This window comes from Callospermophilus lateralis, unplaced genomic scaffold, assembly GCF_048772815.1.
Source record: "Callospermophilus lateralis isolate mCalLat2 unplaced genomic scaffold, mCalLat2.hap1 Scaffold_74, whole genome shotgun sequence".
Lineage (NCBI taxonomy): Eukaryota > Metazoa > Chordata > Mammalia > Rodentia > Sciuridae > Callospermophilus > Callospermophilus lateralis.
In genome coordinates this window covers 5,431,562-5,455,893 of record NW_027515420.1, presented here as the reverse complement: position 1 = coordinate 5,455,893, position 24,332 = coordinate 5,431,562, and the positions used below count along the sequence as shown (strand labels likewise).

At 32.1% G+C, this 24,332-nt stretch overlaps 1 pseudogene; it reads left to right on the top strand.

Annotated features, from left to right (window-relative positions):
- Positions 1-3,621: 3,621 nt before the first annotated feature.
- LOC143389914 (A-kinase anchor protein 9-like) overlaps positions 3,622-24,332 on the top strand; it is a 32,418-nt pseudogene continuing 11,707 nt past the window's right edge.

The following is a 24,332-nucleotide window of genomic DNA, read 5'->3' as shown; positions in this document are numbered from 1 at the left end:
ACGGGGGAATTTCAGAGAGGAGAAATAATTTTTGGTGTTCTATTACACAGCATAGTGATAATAGTTAACATATATTTCAAAATTGCTAAAGGAGAGAATTTTAACCACAAAGAAATGATAAATATTTGAGGTGATGGATGTGTTTGATTATTCCACAGTGTGTGCATGTAAGAAAACATCACTTTGTACCTCAAAATATTCAATCATTATTTGTCAATAAAAGATAAAACTTAATGCAAATAAAAAACAATTCCTTGGAAGAAATTAATGTATAATTTATTCTCTAAGAATGATTTTCATTATAAGGCACTATTGTGAGTTTACTAGTTCTCATTTTTTAGAATAATGGAATCAAAGCTACATGCTTCTATAATTTCTCAAAGGGGAATCTGAGAATTAAAGATCAGGCTAAGTTTTTTGTTTTAATCATAATTATAAGTAGTGAAACACATTTTGCCATCAAGTATTGCCCCCAGTGTGCTTAGCATTGGTCAGGTAATGTATGCATGAGTTAGTCCCTCCATTAAATAATTTAGAGAAATAAGTAAATAAAGTGAAGACCAAAAGACAGCAACAGAAGTGTTTTACAATTTGAAGGAAATAATTTGCAGGGAAAAAAGGTTAAATGGCTTGACATTATATGATTAATGTAAACCTTTTTCATTGGGGAAATGTAGCTCAATGCTGTCAGTTAATAGCCTCCCGTATATGGTAAAGTCATGATCTTCTGAAACCTGAGGATAAGGAGCTAGTCTGGACAGTTAAATGTGTTTCTAGAAATTAAAGTCATTGTATTTTAAGTTTTTAGTTGCAGAAAGGTTTGTATGTTTTTAAACTAGAGGAAAAAGCAAAATTGAATATAACTTGAATTATTGTCATAATCATCATATGCCATCATCCAGACTCTTCTTTACTACTTTTTGAGTCTTTTTTCATTCATTTTTAACAGTAGTTAAGTTTGTAGTTAGTTTCTTACCATGACCCATGTTCCTAGTCATAAGAGGACACATCTTACTTATAAAGATTTTTGTTTTATGTTAATGGAAATAAGTTCTATGTGTTTCCAAAACTGGGGTGCAAATATTAGTATATCATTTAATTTAAAGGTATTTTATTGCTCAACTTATTACACATGTATGTTTTCAATTCTTTCATTCTTCAGGGATTTACCTATTGTAGGTAAAGCAATGGTGTTTTGTTTGTTTTTGTTTTTTGTGCAGTTTTTTGTTGTTATTGTTTTATTTTGTATTCTTTCTGAATATCAATTAATGTAGTATGCCACTAGTTAATATATTATTACAAAGACTGTTTGCCACATTCTGGGTCATCTTTATCTGTTACTCTTTGAGTATATTTTTCTCCTTAGTTATTTCTTACTTTTTTCTTTCTTTGTTGTTAATTCTTATGTTGACTTAAATGCTGCTATTCATGAATAATTATTTCTTACCCACAGTTTTGTTTTTACCTCAAATGAGAGAAATTGGATGATTATCAAAATAACTAATTTGCAAAAGAAGCAGGAAAAGAGAATTTTAAGAGGTATCTCATAGGCTAGGTGTGGGATCCACCAGTTCATAAAGTGTGAACAGCTAGGGTATTGATGATTTTACGTCTTCTGGAACTTCATTAAAATCACATTTAGCTGCTTGGACTGCGGATATGGCTCAAGCGGTAGCACACTTGTCTGGCATGCGTGCGGCCTGGGTTCGATCCTCAGCACCACATACAAACAAAGATGTTGTGTCTGCCGATAACTAAAAAATAAATATTAAAATTCTCTCTCTCTCTCTCTCTCTCCCTCTCTCACTCTCTCTTTTAAAAAAATTACATTTAGCTGCAACAGTCATAAGGTCAGGCCTCCATCTCATATAGGTGTTAAGACATCTTGACAGACTAACTGCAGGATATAAGAAACTGTAATAAACAAAAATTTTTAGAACTTTAAGAAGCAACTGCCCCTCCCCAACTACATCTCCTTGCAACTTTGGGACTTGTGTATCAAAAAATTTCATTTTCTCTGCCTCAGTTACTAGTCTGCTGAGAAGGGTTTAGTACTAGCTCTTCGAAACTACTTTAACTAGTCAGAGTAGCTATAAAAGGCCTTTTTAAGCCTGTCACTTGCTTTAGTGTGTTTTTTTTTCCATTAAAAAGGCTTTGTGGGTTTAGGATATTCAGTTACCAGATGGGGAAAAAAGGCACCAAAATGAAAGTCTTTTCCTTTATTTAAAACAATTTCATTATTGAGAGTCTTTTATTAGTAATAAGTTAGTTATTTATCTTTTAAAATTATGAATGGCTGGTTCATTCAGCATTGCTCAAGCTTCTGGAAAAACCTGAAGCTAACTATTATGGACAATTTGTTGCTTTTACATTTCAGTCAGGGTTCATAGGCTACCTTAAGTGGTGTAATTATCAACTAATATACAAAGTGGCTCTAAAAAGATTTTTTTCCTTAATATGCACTCTATGAAAAAGTCAATGTGAGGGCTGGGGATGTGGCTCAAGCAGTAGCGTGCTCGCCTGGCATGTGTGCAGCCTGGGTTCGATCCTCAGCACCACCTACAAACAAAGATGTTGTGTCCGCTGAAAACTAAATAAATAAATAAATATTTTAAAAAGTAAGTCAATGTGAAAATAAGTTATAACTGAATAATCTATATTTAGCCTCAGTGGCTGCTCAAAATTATTACATCTAAGGAATTATCAAAAAGAAATTCTAATTTAATTTCCAGAAATAATTATGATTATTTGATATGCTTGAATAGCTGATTAGTAATGTAAACTCAAACATATTTTATTTACATTTTTTAATTAAAACAATGTTTAGTAGGGTGGAAAAATACCAGCTTATCTTAGAAACATTATAAACTTCTCTAAATAACTCTTTCAAAGATCTGACGTGGAACTTGGATCCTGTTAAGCAGGCTTTTTTGTGGGCATATTAATTCACATTCCACCTGTCAGTGCATATATAGGTAAAGACATTAAACCACACTCTCTGTTCTGACCTTTTCCTCAGGGGACAGTAACTAGAATCCTCTGGCTCAGCCTACTAGGCTATTTGAGCAGCTCCCTTTGGAAGAGCTTTTCCTTTTGAATAGGGCGAAGCTGGAAGACCAAGGGAAATAATGTTGCAACTCCGTTTCTCAAGACTGCTACTATGGAGATTTAAAACCTGACCTTCCCTGCCAGGTTCTGCTTGGAAGGCTTACTTATTACCACAGACAAATTTGATACCGAAAGCAGTTTTATTGCTCAGCATATTACACATTTATGTTTTCACCCTTTTATTCTTCAAGGATTTACCTATTCTAGGTAAAACAGTGGTGTTTTGTTTGCGTGCTTTTGGTTTTTTGTGCAGTTTTTTGTTGTGTTATTTTGGATTCTTCGGATAAAGACTGGTAGACATTTAGGAGTCTTTCTGTTTTGTTTTTGTTTTTTAGAATTGTAGGGTTCCCCCCCCAGACATTTTCACCCTTTTTATTGTTCAGTAGTATGAATTAATTTTTTTATGTATTTGATAGCACTAAACAGAATGGAATATCTTGATAAACTAAAAGGAACTTTTTAATGTAGTAGAAAACTGATAATTGAAGAAGCTTGGCTCCTTCATCTTCTTGAATGGATTTTTACAGGACCTATTTGGCAACTTGATGTCAAACTTGATGGCTCTTGGTTGGAAGAACAAGATGAAGATATTTATGAGGTTGAATCTCGAGTGCCTTTACCGTATCCTTTTCCTTTGTGTGAACATTTGGATGAAAATAACTCAGTTATTATTAATACTTCTATTTTCCACTTGATTCATAAAAGAAATGGGCACATATTAAAGCTAATTTCTAAAATTTAACTGCCTACCCATCCTTATTCAGTAAGTATAAAATATTAATTTATTTTTACAAATAAGTATAATGAGAAATGAAATTTTAAGTACTGTTAATAAGGTTAACAGAATAGAACCTTATTTTGCTATTGTTTGGTATATACTGCTGCCCATTCATCCTAAATATATCAAAGGGCTCAATGTAATCTAAAAGTCCCAACTTGGCTGTGTTCTTAATTCCAGAAAACAGAATGAGATAATATTACACTTCTCCAGTGCCAGGTGAATTGTTGAAAAAATATTCTGCTTGTCTTTAAGATTTTTGTTTTTGTGTGTTTATGAATCCAATCCTGAATAAAAATGGAATGATTATATTTGAGAGAATAGGTATTGATACCTAGACCAGCTAAATGAATTGTTTACATCCATGACATACTGACAGTAGTTCCAGGCAAGGTAAAAGCAAACTTGGATTCTAGATTTTCTTACACCATAAGGAACTTATTTTCAGTTTTCTATATGTCAACTAATTCTGTAGAGAAATATCTTTTTTCTGTTTTTAATGTAAAACTTATAAACATTGCTAAAGGTTTTTAGCATAAATATACCTGCATATTCAGTATTCCAGGTTTATTTGATTCTCAAATATGTTGTGAATGTTTGACTACAAGTTATTCAGCACTTTTTATGACTTTGGTGACTTTAACTGTACATGCTAGCTAATATTTAACAAACCAGATGGTTTTTAGAATAGTGTTGTTACCCTTTACAACTTTTGTTTTAAGTGTCATAATCTTTACTAAAGCTTATCCATACTATAAGTATAATGGTGAGTTTACTAAATACTTTGAAAATATTGAGTTTAAAATTTTTATATAATTCATACTATTATAGATATTAGGAATAAATCATACCTTAACTGGATAGAAGGTAATTGTGTAAAGTATGTAAATGAGAATTTTAAGGGGGACTCTTATCCCAAATGAAGTGAATCCCAACTGCTATTGTAAATAAATATATTAGGCTTACTTATTTGATTGCTTGAGATTTTTGCTTTGTTTCTAAAACTGAAGGTTTTTTTTCATGATTTCATGGTAAATATATAAATGTATGTGAAGGTGGTTTAGATCTTGTCATGAAATGGAGCATAGAGGCAAAGACTTATTAAATTTATCTAAAGCAAATATTTATTTTATTGTAAATACTCTATTGAATTTGTGTAGTAAATTTGGAAAATAGTTCATCTTTTTTTAGTTATAACTTTGAACTCTATATTTCAAGTATTTTCTAGGTCATTAGTATATAATAAAAATTATGTACATATTGAAGCAATTGATGTATTTTTAAAAATGTATTGACTAAATTCAGGAGAGTAGTTGTGTACAATTTTTATACTTCATGGTCTTTTTTTATAGTAAAAATTAAAATATAGTATTTATCCACATTTAAAGGAAAATACTCTTGGTAGTTAAAAATGAACATGTTCATAAAATTTTTCCTTTTTAAAGTAACAGTATATTTTCACAGATATTTTAGGAAATTATTTACAAATTAAAATTTATGTTTAATTTTCCATTATGAGTCTTTTTAAAATAATAGGTTATAAATAAAATTTAAACATTCTTTTAAAACAACAATTATTGGGGTTGGGGTTGTAGCTCAGTGGAAGGGTGATTGCCTAACATGTGTGAGGCACCAATCCTCAGCACCACATAAAAATAAATAAGTAAAACAAAGGTATTGTGTCCATCTACAACTAAAAAAAAAGTTAAAAAATTAAATTAAAAAACAATAATTGCATACTGAATATTTTGGAAATTGATTTGGTTTGGCAATAACACTCAGGTGTGAGGAGCAGAAGTCTTTAGGAATAAGATTTTAAATATTATCTTAATTTTATAATACATTATTAATGTCTAATTAGAAACCTTAGAAACCACTACATTTTATCATTTTAAGCTTAAAACATGGCAGTAATGTCTTTCTGATACACAAACTTATGGAAATTTACAAAATTTATTTAAGAGACTTGCTGTAAGCCTGTTGTCAATACATACAATTATTTCTTAAAATTCTGGGGCTAAGTACTAGAAACATTTGAGCTCAGTTTTGTTTTTTGTGGAGTTTTGGTTTTTTTCTGCATGTAGTTGTTTCAGTAAAAAAGATAAGTAGATGGTGACATATAAAAGCTCAGATAACTAAAGCAAAGTTAGTGCTTTTTTGTAATTTCACACAAATGATTAAGTGATGGCGATTCAACTACTTCCTCATTGAGAGTTTTGGCCTCAAGTGTGTATTACCATCTTAAAAACTATTTTAAAAATGGAGTCAGTTTATGCCAAGGATAGCATTCTAAGAAGGCTGTATTTTTAATGCCTCTGAATTCTAAAGTGTTCAGAACAAATGTGGAGTCTACTATTGACTTATCCTACCCACAAATGTTAACATGCATTAGAACTGTCTTAAGTGTCTGTAAGTCAGTAATATGTCTTTTATTTGAAATCCTTACTTTAATGGAAAATGACACTGGTTTTCCTAACACTTCATCTTCCTTCATGTATTCTTTCCCTTCTTGTTTAGCTTGAACATGCAAAAGTTACACAAACAGAATTGATGCTTGAGTCATTCAAACAGAAACAACAGGCAACAGAGTCCCTTAAATGCCAAGAAGAACTGCGAGAGCGCCTTCATGAAGAGTCTAGGGCCAGAGAACAGCTGGCAGTGGAGCTCAGTAAGGCTGAGGGTAAGTACCTTGCCTTTGGCAAGTCAGAGTAGCAGAATTTCAATCTTAAAATAGAAATTTTGATGTATAGTCAAATTCAGAAACAAATCTACTCTAATTTAGAGCAGCCATTGGAAAGTAGTTGTAGTTTGTCTTCAGAGTTTTTCCAAGCAGTTTTTAAAACTGCATATACACATTTAAATATAAAAGGAACTTACAGAATTACTGAAAATATAAAGGAATTGTAGAAAATAAAGAAATGGATGGTGGAGAGTTGTTACCATGATCCCACCATCCTAAGATATGCCTGTAATTTAAAAATGAGAAAACCGAAGGTAAAGATGTTAACTATTAAATGGTGACCATAGGCTTTAAGCCTCTAAAGCCTTGGGCTTTGCCTCTTCTCCCATGCTGTGGTATTGACTTTGCCCTTCTAGAATTAAAATACCAACTTGAGAGAAAATGTTTTGTTAGAGCTTCATAGTCATACATAGTAGCTAAGTTCATCTCAACAAACTCATACATGCATGGAAATCAATTTCAGTTCATGATTCCCTTCTTTCCCCTCTCCCATTCTCTTTCCTCTACTCTATTAGAATTGTGATTCAATTTATAATATCTGATTTACATTAAGCTGTCTAGGAACTTGTCTATTTTTATCTTTTTAATAAAGTGAATTATACATATACAAAGTGATGATACTTCAGTATAGCAAAGTATTTGAAAGTTTCGAGAAATTTCACATTAATGTCAGGTTGGTAAACAAGAAGATTGCATTAGGCCAGGCACAGTTGCACATGCCTGTAATCCCAGTGACATGCCCAGGGACACTGAGGCAGGAAGATTATTAATTCAATGCCAGCCTCAGCAATTTAGCAATGCCCTAAGCATCTTAGTGAGACCTTGTTTCTAAATAAAATAGAACTGGGGATGTAACTCAGTGGTAAAGCACCCCTGGGTTCAAATTCCTGGTACTCAAAAAGGAAGACTGCTAAATCAAATGTACATATTAAAAATTAATGGCTGGGGTTGTGGTTCAGTGGTAGACCATTTGATAGCACACGTGAAGCACTGTCTTCAGTCCTCAGCACCACATAAAATATACTAAATAAAGGTATTGTGTCCATCTTCAACTAAAAAAAAAAAGTCAATTAGTTGCTGCTATTAATAGCAAATTCTTTCAAGACTCTTAATAGGTTGGAATGATTTAAAGTTTTGCTAACAGCTCTTTTGTTGTTCATATTAAAACATATTAATGTTCAAATTTAAATGAGTTGTAATTCCATTTCCCATTCATTTTATCTTACAGGTATCATTGATGGCTATGTAGATGAAAAAACTGTTTTTGAAAGGCAAATTCAGGAAAAAAACTGATATAATAGATTGCCTTGAGCAGGAGTTGTTACGTGCAGGTAATAGGTTGCAAGAATTGGAAGCAGAACAACAAGAAATCCAAGCAGAAAAAGAATTATTGTCAAGACAGAAGGAGGCAATGAAAGCAGAAGCAAGTCCAGTTGTACAACGTACGTATTTTCAGATTTTGGAACACTTTTCTTTTCATTTATATTCTTTAAACATTAAGAGTGATTTCCCCCCTTTTTTTTCAATGCCATTTTTCATATACCACATAAGAACTTGAAAAATAATAGCAGAATGGGCTGAGGTTGTGACTCAGTGATAGAGAGCTTGCCTAGCATGTGGGAGGCACTGGGATCCATCCTCAACACTGTATATAAGTAAAATAAAGATCCACTGACAACTAAAAAAGTGTATTCAAAAAAATTATAACCAAACATACCTTATAGGTAATTGTCTTATTAGTCAACCAAGCAGAACCAGGGTTTTCTTTTCTTTCTTTTTTAATCTCTGACAGATGTTGACTGGTAGCAGGAAAAGACAATACTTTACTTATCCTCAAAAATCTGCCTCAAGAGATGGTTACAAATAATGGGGCAGAATATTTTATAAATTGTGTAAGCTTTAGGCTTTTTAATAGAAAAGAGACAACAAAAATGTATTGTCGGATAAATAACTAAGAACTTGTTTTAGTAATAAGCAGGTCTGGGGCTTGCAAGCCAAATAGATGGAAAAGGTCAATGGTGCTAGAAGCAGGCTGACATCTAGTTTAGTAGGAGTTCAAAGAGAATTTAAATTTACAAATAAACTTAATTTTTCCATAAATAAGAAATTAAATAATATCTTGACGTTAAAGTTTGTTTAGCAGTAAGTGTCAATCTTTGTAATAGTAAAAATTTAAATTCAGTTTATTGTGTCCTCACTTTTATAGTAAACATAAGTTGGAATTATAAACTCTTCCTCTAATTTCATTTGATCAATTAAGAAATACAACATACATTTTTTTTGTAAAATGATGAAATTAGTCTAACATGGGTTTAGGGTTGTAATTTTTAATGTGGAAAAACGTTGTGTCATACATGTAAAATATTCAAGAAATATTGGAACTTCTCAAAATCTCCAGTGATGATAATCAGTGGCTTCAGCGTCTGCTTCTAATATATATGTGGGCACATGCATTATCTTATTTTAGCCAATAGAATATGTATAATATTTTTGTTGTGTCTTGTCTTGTTTTCTATTTTCATAGGACTAGTAGATGCTGCAGTCGATGCAGCACCTGAAGCAGGTGTGTGCGTACAATTGCATGGACTATTTTTGAGTGGTAGATTTAGATGCAAATTTTGAGTAACCCTTGGATTTTCAACCAACTAACATGTCTCTAATTTTGCAGTTTTGCTGCTGTGATTCACTCTTAAAGTTGTTCTATTTAACAACAAAACAACTTGTCTTACTATAAAAGTTCACATTTTCACTTGAAATTAACAACTGAGATTGATAATGACCATCATCTTATTATCTGTTTTGCATGAAACTTAAAACAATTTCAATTTTTCAAAGAAAATGTTTTTTTTAAACAAATATATTGAATCTTGTAGTCTATGACTTTCCAGAATCCTCTTCTAAGTCAGGAAGTTTATAAGATGATGGTAGTAAAAAGATCAATGGAATATAGTAAGAGGCTTTCTGATTGATTTACTTTATGTTAACATCTAGTATCAGTGTTGTTTTCAAAGGAAAAATTTTTTCTGTTGATTCCTTGTCCTGAGTATAGTTTTGGCATATCAGTTAGTATAAAGATTCTAGAGATAAGTTCTTCCCATTTTCTTTATTAGAGGATTGGTTTACTTTTTCTTTTATACTTTATTATCATATTAATAATGATATTAACTAACACAATAATGCTTACTATACTACAGTTACTGTATAACATATTTTAACTTATTTGATTCCAAATTTGCTGTAAGAGATTGGCAATGATATAGTTCCCATTTTACATATAAGTAAACCAAGGATCATCATATTGAATATTATGTAAAACAAAGAGGCAAGCTAGGTTTTGAAGACATAGTCTGTTTTTAGTGCTAACCACACTGCCTCTCACGTGTCAGTTTTCCCTTGATGCATATACACGTGAGCATGCAAAAACAACTCAGTAATATGGATCTAATAAGGAGTAAGAATAACAGGAAATTCATATTTTTTTCTTCTACAATTCTTCCTTGCTTGTTTAAAGATTTACAGTGATTCTTTGTGTATATTATTTATGCATATGAAAGTGATTTATGGGTTTGGAATGAATTAATTTTTGTGTGAGGTAAATAAAATGTTCTTTTTCTGTGCTTAAATTTCATTCAATTTTGTTCTATTCTTAATAGTGAAAAGTGGCTTTTTTTGTCATTTGCTATGTTTTTACAAAAATGGTGTTTTTGTGACGGGACTTTCTTTTTGTTTATTCTGCATAATTTTAGTAATACTAGTTTATGTATGTGTAGCAGTAAGATATTTTGTTATTTCCATAAGAGAATATTTACTTTTTAATATGAATTTAAAATATTTCTCAGCCTTTATTTCATGAAGGTAAAATTTACTGGAAGCACCATTAATTATAATTAACTCTGAATGCTTTTGCATTTATAAAGATAATTACTACATGAGACAGAAAAATTAATGAAGGAAAAGCTAGAATTGCAATGTCAAGCTGAGAAAGTACATGATGAACTTCAAAAACAAATGAAAGCTTTTGAAATAGATGTTGAAGAACAAGACAGTTGGTTTATAGAGATGGAACAAGAAAAAAATGCTGAAGTCATGGATTTAAGACAGCAAAACCAAGCACTGGAAAAGCAATTAGAAAAAATGAGAAAATTTTTAGATGTAAGTATTTGCAATTTGATATTGATTTTTCTCAGTAGAATACTATGTGATACTGTTCTATATTATTTTAATTTTATATTATAGGGACTCTTAATATTTTTGCTTATGTGTGTATTCCACCAATGGAGAGAGTATTCCAATAATTTATTATGTAACAATCAAAATGAATATAGTAAAACTAGGGCAGGGAATGTAGCTCAGTGTTAGAGCACTGCTTAGCATGAATGAAATGAGGCCGGCCCTAGGTTGAATCACCAGCACCAAAAAAAAAAAAAAAAAAACCTAAACAACAACAAAACTTGTGCCACTAGCTTGTGAATAAGCCCTACTAGTTAACGTTCCAAAATTCATAGTTAATCTTCTACTAGTCTTTCTTTTAACCAGTAGCCAAAGCAGGTAAGAATTCCAAGAGCTAATTGTCTACCATTGTGTCCACCTCAAAAGGTGTGTACACAGGTAACAACATTGTGGCACTTGGACTGGAATAGTTGCCAAGCTTCCATTGCTCTTTTCCAAATAGATGTTAAATCTTTAATTTCATATGGATATTCTTCTTTAAGATTTCTTATAAGCCAGATTTTCTCTTCACATATCAGAGAATTAGAGTCTTATACTATTTATAATTTTAGGTATAAAACTTAAGATTAAAGAAATTGATTTACCAGACAGTTTGTTTATTTGCTTAATGACTGAGTTAGCAGTGTAATTTCTCCATTGTACAAGTACATTCACTGATGGAGGAGAATTATTTCATTCTGAGTTTAACATTACCTAAATGAAAACAAGTGTACTTCCAAAAAAATTTTAAGTATTTAAATTTTGTGGAAGAACCCAAATAAGTAATGTGTCATACCAAAAATATTTTTGAATCTTTGTGATTTCATGGTCATCAGTCCTTTCTTTTCAAACAAACTTAATCTATAACTAAAGAGACATAATAGGTTTAATAAATATTGTTTCTTCAATTACTATTGTTTTTATTATTGTTCAATTTCAGGAGCAAGCCATTGACAGAGAACATGAGAGAGATGTGTTCCAGCAAGAAATACAGAAGTTAGAACAACAACTTAAGGTTGTGCCTTGAATCCAGCCTGTTGGTGAACATCAAACTAGAGAGGTAAGAACTTTATTGGTATTGCCTATTTGTATCTTGAGTGTGAAGTAAGAGTCACATTATAAAAAACTTAAAAGTGAATAAGGTATAAATCTTAAAAATCAGGACATTGAATGTTACTTAAATGTGAGGAGGTCATAAACCCTAAAAAATGTTTGTATTGGACTAGGAGTTATAGTTCATGGTAGAACACTTGCCTAGTGTACCTGAAGCCCTGGATTTGGATTTGATGCCAGCACCATAAAAAACAAAACATAAAAATGTTGTACTGAAATTTGGAATTATTTCCATCTTTATATATTTTCTAGTATTAAATAAACTTCTCTGCCTAATTCTGTACTCCCATCCCCAAAAAACTGATAATTCTCTGTAGTCACTCTTTACTAATTATTTCCCTTTCTCTTCTCTTTTACAGTCCACTACAATGAAGTTTCCAACATCTTTTTCTTGGAATTTTATACCCCTTAGTATATTTAAACTGTTCCTATGAAGGTTACCCAAAGCCTCTTGGCTGTATCTAGTAATCACCTGTCTGTCTTCAATACTACTCAACCATTTGGAGACACTCATTACAGTCTTCTATAAGTATCTCCTTCTCTTGACTGCTGTGACACACCTACTGTAGAGTATGGTCTCTCTCCTCTAGTATTTATTTGTCTTCTGCCTACCCAAAATAAATGAGGGGTGCCTCATGACTTAGTCAGTCTTAGAGTCCTCGTTCTTCCGTTTTTACATTTTCTTCCCAGTCATCTGTAAATTGCCCCAGAGTTGTTCCTTTATTCCTAACATCTCTGTTGAACTCTGTACTTGAATTTCCAACTGCCTACACTGTCTCCATGTAGATGTCTCATTTTTAACATATCCAGGAATCATATTCTTGGTTCCTGATTAGCCTTTATCAAAAAGACAAAAATAAAATTATTCCTTCTTCATCTCAATAAATGTTGTCTTCTAAAATCATCTTCTTTGCTAAATTCTAGAATTCGTCCTCAGACCCACTCCTTCTCAGCCCTGACCCCAAACCACTAATGGATCAGATTTATACTACATCTTTTTATTCTTTTCACCTTTATTCATTTCCCTGTGTCTTAGTTGTCATTATTATTTGCCTATATGTGTGAGGTAGTCTCCTGACCAGTCTCCCTGCTTCTACTCTGCCACTCCCACTGTCCATTTTCCTCATACAGAAAACTCTACATTTATTAAACAAATGCTACATGGGAAATATTATACATATTTATATGTATATCACTTATATATATTTCTAAAGATGGCTTGTCCTGGTTATAAAGAGATTGTGCTTGAGATAAGGCAATTCCAGTGTGGATCATTGCTATGCTATGTAGTAGATGTGTGACAGTAACTACGCTACTTAACCTTTCAAATCTATTTATTCATTTCTAAAATAAAGACAGTAATAGCTCCCACTGTATAGCAGTATTAGGGTGGCCCTTAGTTAACACTTAAATTCATCTACTATTATTTCTGAAAACAATTTTATTGCTGAAAATTATCTACAATTTCTAAGAAGTTTACTTGATTCATTTCTCTTAAAAGTACCTCAATGAAGTATAAAATGCCTAAAACTTCATTGTAATGAAATGTTAAATCTGCTAGAGTAGCAGAGAAGTCATCATTCCCATTGTTTGTAGTCATTGCCCTTATTTCTAACAAATGTATTTTTAGATTTTGAAAAACAGTGACTTATTCATTGAAACTCAAAAGATAATTCAAGATCTAGAACTTTGACTGCCATTTTCTACTATATAATTTTTTTAAAAAAAATATTTGAAAGTTGACCTATCTCGTTCATGAAACTTTAAGGTATGTTTGAATTTCCTCAGGAACATTGTGACCCATTTGTTCTCTGCTTACCCTGCCAGAACTAATCCCAGCTTCTGATTTTCTGAAGACCCAAAAATTCCAACTGTGAATACATATTATAATATGCCATTTCTTTGTACCTGTTTTATAGCCTTTTCTCATAAACTTAATCCAAAACTTAGTCAACCTATTATTCTCAGTAGCCTTATTACTGCTAAAATTTAATCCTATAATTATAATTAAGCTTGCATTTTTTTAATGTTCTGAATAATGATTGTCATTTTGTATAATTGCCTCCAAGTGTTTCACTGAATAAAGGTAGTATTCTTTTATTTCTTACCATCACTTATCTTTTTAGGAACCTTCTCTCCCTCTTGATCAGAACTAATTTCATAAATTATCTTATTAATCCTTCCTGTATTCTTCTATCACAGAGCCATTGAATTGAAGGCACTTGCATATCAGTCTTCAGGGATAAGTTCTGGGATGTGTCATCATTTATTTTGGATGCAGGAGAACTATTAAGACACTAAATGTACAGCTGTCTCTTTCCACCCATCCTCATCTCTGTTCTGGGATGGTGCAATGTATAGGTTGAAAGTGCTTTGTAAATAACTATTATCAAAAGGTGATTCATGAAAGATTTTTTTCAGGGTATCTTACTTCACATTCTGAGACCAAGTCAGTAAGTTCTCTACAAAATTTGCCATCTTTAAGGTCATAGGTCTTAGTACAATTATACCATTACTAGATAATTCAACATTATTCAAAATGTGGTTTTCCCCTCTCCCTAGCTAAAGTCTTAGTCTTAAGAGAATGAAATTTTTCTAAAAAGGGTTGAGCAAAAGCAATATTTGTTGTTTACTAATGCTGCCTAGTTCTTATCAACTTGGGAAATATCAACCTTTGTTTGAGATAATAGTTGCTATTCTTATAAAAAATGAAATTAATATAGCATTTCAAAATGTTTTTTGAAAAAATGATTTTTGAGATGAATTAAAAGTTATGAACTTTTCAAATTTTTAGATTTTTTTTGTTTATTATATTTTCAGGTTGAACAGTTAACAAATGATCTAAAAGAAAAAACAGACAAGTGCAGTGAGCTGCTTCTATCAAAAGAACAGCTTCAGAGAGATGTACAAGAGAGGAATGAAGAAATTGAAAAGCTAGAGTTCAGAGTGAGAGAACTGGAACAAGCCTTACTTATTAGCACAGACAATTTTCAAAAGGTGTGACATTTTGAGTTAACTTTATTAAGTGTTTTAATGAAGAAAAGTTTGATACACAAACATCAGAGCTTGAATAAGAAAGCTTGAGGGTGGGGGCAGATGGGAAAGGGCCTTCATTTTTATCTGAGAAATGCATTTTAAGTGTCAAAAGTTCCTGTTTGACTCTATGAATATATTCAAGACTGAATATCTGTAACTTTTTGATATTCACTAATGTAGAGTTTGTCCTCCTAACTGGTCAGAGAGAATTGCTACTTATCCAAAAGGAAACATGTACACACACACACACACACACACACACATACACACATACACACACACACACTGAATAATCAATATTTAATGTCTGAAAATTTGAGAACATTCTTATATATTTAAAGGTAGAGGACCAGAAACAATTTGGAGCCTTAGAAGCTAAAGCAGAATTGTCTCTAGAAGTGCAACTGCAAGCTGAGCGAGATGCTTTTGACAGAAAAGAGAAAGAGGTAAGGACTTTTTTTTCTTGTGTGTGTGTGTGTGTGTGTGTGTGTGTGTGTATTAGATGTAGATGGGCAAATATCTTTGTTTTATTTACTTACATGGTTCTGAGGATTGAACCCAGTGCCTCACACATACTAGGCAAGCACTCTACTACTTTATTTTTAAATGGCAAAATATGTTTTGAGTTATTTTAAAATCAGTTACCTTGAAAATATCATTTGAACAAAATAAAGTTTGTGGTCTAAAACCAAAGTATAGACTTTCTCAATTCAGTGCCTAGATTGATCTTCAAGACAATAAACGTGAACTGATAAGCTTATGAAGGAAGTTTATTCGAGGTTGAGAAGATAACTAGTGTGAGCACTTTGAAGCAAGAAGAAATTTAGAGAGGGAGAAAGGACAATTTAGCAGGTATGGGCTGAATGAAGAGGACAGTGGAGAAATGCAGTAGTTAGGACAAAAGGCAGCATCTCTTTTCTCCTGTTCGTGCTATGGTCATTGAGTTTTTGCTCCTCTCTACTGTGAATTTGGGTTTGCTTGCTTTCCTTTTTCTTTTTAAACTTTTCCCTGAGAATTGATAGTGTTGTTTTACAACATATGAACCTTGTGCTTAAAAGATTAATAATGAACTAGGAATGGGAATTTAGCTCAATGTGGGTTTGAATCTGCAGCACCACAAAATAATAATAACAAGAAAGTAACTATAAAGTTATCCTGTGTTGCCCTTCTCCCTCCTTCTTAACGAGAAGCATCCAATTAGGCATGGTGCATGCCTGTAGTCCTTGCTTCTCAGGACACCGAGGCAGGAGAATGAATCACTTGAGCCAAGGAGGTTAAGGTCAACCTAGGCAACATGATAATACCCCTGTGAGAACAAGAAACGAAAATTTACCTTTAGAGCTATAGTAATTATAACTTTTATTGTCTACTAATAGTTTTCCTAAAACATATAATACTCAACATTGTATAGTAGTAAATAATTTTAAATGTTTAAAATGTTTTTAATTATGCTTTTGTCTCTTTCCATAGAATTTTTCTCAGAACATTTAAATTTATTTTAACAAATACTTATTTTGCTTAAATATCGTAGGAGTATTTGTTAGGTACTTGGAAATCTGTTTACAAAACTAATTTAGACATCAGCTAAAATGATGGTTCAGCGAATGCGTAGTTCAAAGAAGAAAAAAGGAATCCATAGAAATTACTATAGTTGAAATGATCCATGAGAAGGATCGTTTTTCCATTTTAATGTAACATCTGAGAAGTTCTTGTTTATTAGGTTTGGAGTTTTCATTGAAGGCAGTGAGCACATTTATTTTTGTGTAACTATTTCCGTATATTTGAAAGGAATTAATACTTAATGATTTATCTTAAATACTGAATAATCTCCTTCCCCCAAAAAATTAACCTTCACAACTGAATCTAAAAGTAGTGGTAGTTGATTAAGTAATCTTGGTTTAGCTTACTAGTTGTTTCTCTTCATTTGTGTGTGTGTTCTGGGGCTCAAAGGGCATCACACAAGCATTCCATCACTGAGTTATTTCCTTAGCCCTAATTCTATACACACACACACACACACACACACACACACACACATACACACACACACAGGTTTTTTTGTTTTTTTGTTTTTGTATTTTGAGATGGAAGCCATTAAGTATAGTGCCAGGCTGGCTATAAACTCCAAATTACAGGGTTCAAGCAATCCTCTCACATCAGCTTCCTGAGTAGCTGGGACTACATTTATGTGCCACCATGCCCTATTATTTTTATTATCTTTTGAACATAATATATATCTACTAACACCTTAATTTTCTGAATTAAGTTTCTAATACACATCTACCTTTTACTCAGGATTATAGTACTAGTAGTTCAGAACAATGAATAACCATAGAGAGCATCTGTTAACTGACTTTCAGTTTTTACAGATAGAGACCCAGAGCCAAAGATGTTGAGTGAATATATACAGATTAAAATAGCAGCTGACCTTCATTTACTTGCTTTAAATAACTATAATGAGTATTCTATCAGAACTCACTCCCTTGCCTATAACTGAATAATGAATGTAGAATTAAAACATATGTCTTTTAATGAAAATAACTTAAGCATTCTATCCTGAAAACTAGGCAAATGTTTTCAGATGTCTTATTGAGTATAAACATAAAGATATCCTTATGTATCATTATAGTTGAGATGTTCAAATTCTCCCAAAACCTAGATTTGTATGAAACATTTTTTTGAAAGTTCATTAGACTATGTAGAAATGTGGGATGAATAAAAAGAAGAAAACAGCTTCTTATAGGAGAAGGAAATATTGTGGAGACAATAGTTATTTTGAGAAAAGGATTCCTTCAATAAGTTTTAGCTCCCTGTAGAATTAATGAGCTCTAGTTTACAGATAGCAATAGTAAATAATAGTTAAATTTGCTGAGGGCTGAGTGCTAGAAAGTATATTAAATGCCTTGTCCCATTAACCCTTAACAGTCTCCCTGGGAATAGGTTCTCTTCTAAAATCTCCTAATTTGCCAATGTGTGACCTGATCCTTGAGAGAGGTTAGTACTTAGTACAGACAGAAAGAACTGATTCTGGAACCCTATGATGCTATACTGCCAGAACACTGAATGTATTTTGCTTGTTAGTGAAAAATGTTAAAGACTGTCATTCAACATTTATTATTAAACTGTTTCTGCATGTAGAGCACTTTTGTTCAGTTGTGAAATCAACACCAGACTTCAAGGAATATGCTATCGAATTAGTGGAACATATAAGTTTTTTCACTTTTTTTTAAAAATTGTTGATGGACCTTTATTTTATTTTTTGATTTTATGTGGTACTGAGAATCGAATGCAGTGGCTCACACATGCCAGGCAAACGTTTGCTCTACCACTGAGCCACAACCCCAGCCCCTATACTTTTTTCTCAGAGAAAAAAAACACTTAAAAATAAAATAAAATAAAACTCAATTAGGTACAAATTAGTGTCATCCAAATAGTCTAGATGTCAATTGGTAGATAAGTAAAACAAGTTTAAACCTTTCTAATGTTCTTCTGGTTTGGGTGTTGTTATAAGACAGCCTGAAACTAGAGTCTGCTTGAATAACAAGAATGTTCCATAGTGTCATTTGGAGAAATTAAGGTCTGATGTGATGTCTCAAGTTCAGCTCCTTAAAATAAAAATGTTAGTACTTTAATCCAGTTCTTCTCTGCATATGAATCAGCTGGGGATCTTGTTAAAGTGCAGGGTTTTTTTTATCTTTTTTTAAAATTTTTAGTTGTAGAGAAACTAAATACCTTCTTTTTTTTCTAATGTGGTGCTGAAGATCAAACCCTGTGCTCATGCATGCTAGGCAAGCCCTCTACCACTGAGCCACAACCTCAGCTCCCAAAATGCAGATCTTGAGTGCAGTACAAGATTCTGTGCATCAAACGTGCTCTCACATGATACCTATTCTGCTGCTCCAGAGACTACACTTTGAGTAGCAGGGCTTTTAAGACATAGAGCTAAGACTTTGACTATTAAGTAATGTCACAAGGAAAAAAAAGGTCATGTGAGGTGGGGCAGCAATTTTGAACTTAAATAACTATGTGTATGTTGATTTTATAATACCTTGTCATTAAAATTTGTTATAGAAGAGAAGAATAGGTGTAAATACTGACAGATAACTTTGAAGAAGATACAGTCATCACAATTTTCAATAAACTAACCTGGAAATTATATATGTACAACCACTAAACGTATTTTAGTGTCTACAGAATTTAATATCAGTGTTACAAAAGATTTTAAATAGAGGACTTAGACATTAGTTATTAGAAACAAGATAAATTATAGTTTAGGACTGGAACTCCCCAGGTTCAAAAGGTGGTTTCACCACATAGTAGACATGTGACCTCAGGACAAGTTACTCCTTGCTGTAACTCCCTTCCTTACTTCTGAAATGGGGTTAATCATAGAATAGAGCTCCTAAGGTTGTAACAGGCTTTTTAAAAAATAACAACATATAAAGCACTTTGTACCCATGCCTAGCAGTAATTCTCTATAAATAACAGCCATTATTTAGTATTGATACCATTTCTGTTTAAGAAATATTAGGCTGATTTTTTTTCCTTGCTGATTTCTCTTTTTAGGCTGATTTTTAAGACCTTGCCTTGCCTGTGCTAGAATGATTCTAATTATGTGATGTATCAGTATATTAGCAACATATGCCCCTTTTCAACTTTAAGGCACTAAATGATTTAAAGTTGGCTCTGAGCCAGTTACTACTAAACACTGCCTCTGTATCTTAGGTTGCTGTTAATGCAACATTTTTGATCATCAAGTAAATATATGTTTATAAATTCATTTATTAAATATTAAGTAGCTGTGAAGCAGTGAGCTAAAGTGACTGCTAATGTCCTCAATCAAACCCACTTTTTTAAATAGAGCAATAATTAGCTCTTAATATTCAACATCAGGTTCATTTTTTTTGTATAAACATCAAAGAATATTATTTTACTTTTATTACTAATAATCCATCTTCAAAAAATTAAATTTCTGTTTTCCTATTAGTAAGAGCTCCCTGATTTTCTACTAAAATTATTTTGTTTAACTTACTCTGCAATTCAGGCCTAAGGATCTCTTGACCTTATTGTGTATCTCTGCTTCCATCTGCTTAATCAAACCACAAAGCAGCCAGGGCATTCAATGGATTATAATTAGATATTTGTGAGACTATATTAAGTTAGTTTTATTTGATACTAGAATAACTGAATTAATTCTACAAGTTTTCTAAGCTTTTCAATAGCAACTGACTTAATTCTAACTGAATTTAACGTAAGAGTTAGCATGTGGACTACTCCTTTCTGTGACTCTTTCTGCTTATGGTAGAAAATGTTTCCTGGTGTCCTTCTTTAAGGTGTCTTCTGCTTGGGAAAGATGGTTTAAGAATGTGCAGGTGACAGGCACGGTGGCACACACCTATAATCCCACAACTCAGAAGTCTGAGGCAGGAAGATTGCAAGTTTGAGGCCAGCCTCAGCAACTTAGCAAGACCCTAAGCAACTTACTAAGCATGACTGTATCTAAAAACTATAAAATGAAAAAAAGGGCTGGGGATGTGGTTCCATGGTAAAGCTTCCTTGGGTTCAGTCCCCAGTGCCAAAACAAAAACAAAATAAACAAACCAAAAAACAACAACAACAAAAAAGAATGTGCAGTGTGAGCATGTCTAGGAACCATACAGCTATGGCTGGCTTAGAAAACCACTTTCCTTTATTCTTATGAATTAAGCATATGTACTTTGTAAAGCAAATACAACATTCTTTTTTTTTTTAATTTTTTTTAGTTGTAGTTGGACACAATATCTTTGTTTATTTTTATGTGGTACTGAGGATCAAACCCAGTGCCTCCCATGTGCACGACAGGTGCTTTACCACTGAGCTACAGCCCCAGCCCCAACATTCTTAATTCTATCTTGACAAACATCTGTATAAAGTTTTTTTTCTTTACTTTTCATAATTTTGATATTAAAGATAACAAACTTAGAAGAACAACTAGAGCAATTTAGAGATGAGCTTGAAAATAAAAATGAAGAAGTTCAGCAACTACATAAGCAATTGGAAATACAGAAAAAGGAATCCACTACCCATCTACAGGAACTTGAACAAGAAAATAAATTATTCAAGGTAACTATTTTAGAAAATTTTTTTATCTATAAAGAGACAATAAGTTTTGCTCCTACATAGTTATAATAAACATTTACTAAGTCCAGATCTAAATAATACTCACTTGAAGAACACTAGCAAGCAAATATATTTGCATGGAACTTATTTTCTGTTCATAATTAAATTTTTGAGATCTTTTATTAAAATATTTCAAGAATTATTGATCTACATTATGTCTATTTTTTTTACTTGTACATTGTAGGAAATATATTTTTTATAAGACTTAATTGAAACAATGTTGTGAAAAATGCCAGTCATGAATACATCCAACTATGATAGTTATTTTTGTCACTAGGATGAAATGGAGAAATTGATATTTGCCATAATGGATCCTGAGGCTATCTCTTCTCATGACCAGCATATGCTATTTGGGAAATTTGCTCAAATAATACAGGAAAAAGAGGTAGAAATTGATTGATTAAATGAGCAAATTAGAGACTTTCATCAACAACTTAGACTTACAACAGATAACAAGGTATACTCATTTAAAATTGGTTATTATCTGAAATCTAATAGTTAAATAGAGTAATTAGCTTTGAATGCCATCTGTTATAGACTTAATTCAGTATTTTATCCTTTCCAATAAAATGTACTAATGTTGACATTTTCCTAATAGAGAATCAAATACTAAAAGCATAAGCCACTTATGTTTAATAGAACTTCCAGAATGATGTTCTAAATAAGGTCTTTGTTTGATGTGATAAGGGAGGTGTTGGTCTATATTGAAAGTAACATAATGTGTCTGACAAGCTATACAGCTTTTGTGGCTGATCATCTTTAAGTTTTTACCCTAAAATAAAACAAAATTTTAAAATATGAATACATACTTTTCTGTGTTTCCCTTTTTCATTAACTAATAGGATTTTGAAGAAAAAAATGAACTGATAAGGGATCTTGAAGCCCAAATAGAATGTCTAAAGAGTGATCAAGAACGTTTGAAGAAAAATAGAGAAGAAGAAACAGATAAACTCAATGAAGTGATTGAAAAACTTCAGGAGGAATTGTCATATATTGAACAGAATATGTTGTTGGATACCAATTCCCCCTCAGAACAAGAGGACAGCTTGAAACATCAGTTGGAAAAGGTTATAGCTGAAAAGCTGGCTTTGGAACAGCAAGTAGAAATCACTAATGAAGAAATGGCCTTCAAAAAAAATGCACTTAAAGAAACCAATTTTAAAATGGATCAGCTAACACAAGAATTAGTCAACTTGAAGAGAGAACATGACCATAAGGAAAAAATCCAAAGTATACCAGATGAAAGTGTTAGCATGACTATAGATGATCTCAGCAAAGACCAACCCAAACTGGAAGTAATCCATATTGAAGATGTTCTTAAACCCCCTGAGAACAAGATGTATCTCAGATCTTTTGAAGAAAGCACCAAAGTTTCCAGAAATTTGGAAACAAAACTGCTACAGCTTGAGAGCTCTGTTAGCGCAAAGGACATGGAACTTATCCAGTGTTATAAACAAATAGAAGACATAAAAGAACAAGGCCAATCTGAAACAGAAATGCTTCAGAAGAAGATTGTAAACCTACAGAAAGTACTTGAGGAGAAAGTAGCTGCTGCTCTTGTAAGTCAAGTCCAACTTGAGGCAGTTCAGGAATATGTGAAATTCTATCAAGATAAAGGAGTAGCTTCATCAGAACTTGAAAAGAAAAATATGCAGAATTTAAATCAAATAACAGAAAACAAGATAGAGTCAGATATGTCTGCATTAACCTTGAAAATATAAGACTTACAAGTGATTGAAATGCATACTACTTTGATTTCAGAAAAAGAACAAGTAGAAACTGCAGAGAAAAATGCTTTGGAGAAAGAAAAGAAGCTAATAGAACTGCAGAAGTTATTGGAGGACAGTAAGAAAAAACTAGAAGGAAAAGAAGCCCTCATGGAGATTTTGTTCTCAAGGTTAGTTTTATATTTGAGTTTTTCACATAAATACCCTAAGAAACTCATTTTTTTTCCTTTGCCTATTAAGCTGATTGGTAATTTACTAAGTCAAACAGTTCTGCTGACACCTACCAATTTATACATAATGGGATTTTATAAAAAAAATCATACTGTTCTTAAAGAAGTTCAGACAAACTAAAGAGTTTGTTTGAGCAAAAAGTGCTACATGCATTGTGCAACACTCAGAAACAGAAGAGATTCGAACAGTTTCACTGTGCAGCAGTGGGTAGATTTAGAGACAGAACTCACAAATAAAATTCAGAAATTGCTTGATTGGTCATGGCTAGACCTTGTTTGGATGTGATTTGATTGGTTGATTGCCTATGATTGGCTGAAACATAGTTGCCTGTTATCATTGGCTGAGACTTAGTAGTTAATGATACTCTGTTCATTTGTTTTCCTACCAAGTTACATTGCGGTTTCCTTACACAGAAACTCAAGGTATAGAGACCAGATTAAATTTAACACTATAGGGACATTTTATTATCACTAGAATAATGGGCCCAAATTATATTTTGTGATCTTCAAACATCTTTATTCAATCAGGGTTGTTATTAATTAGAACAGTTCAAATAAATATGGAAACATTAAATTTAGCAAATGTCCTCTAGAATTTCTGTGGATATTTTCCCCCTTAATGTACCTCTACTAAGTATGTTATGTCATCATCTCTTTTAAGTACCATAGTGCACCCCATAATCATTACCACCACAGTAATGTATATTCATAAGTATTCTATACATTCTAATCTTGCACTGAAGACAGTTTATTAATAGATGATTTTAAATTAATACCAGCACAATTTTTTTGGTTGGGGGAGAGCTTTATAAAATGATCATACCACACTTTTGCAAAAACAATTTTGGCATAAAATCTGTGAAAGTTATGTAGGTGAGATACAAATATAAAAATATCAAAATATATTCATTTTGAATTAACATATGAGTAACAAGTTATTAGCTTGGCAAATTTTATGCCTCATAATAGATTTTATTCTTCTTAGGAAAAATTTGTAACTGACCTAAGTCTATTTACATAAAGATCAGAAATTGCAGTTATTTCTTAGTGAATGACAGACATGACAAGTTCCCTCACTTAATTAACTTACAATTTCAAGTACCAGAAGTTCAGTCTTATCTGCCCCAGAAGATTAATTGATACATTGGGATTTTATGTCTACTTAATTTATATTGGCAAAGGATAATAATTTCATTCACTATACTTTTTCTTCCTAGCTCATTGGAATAGCA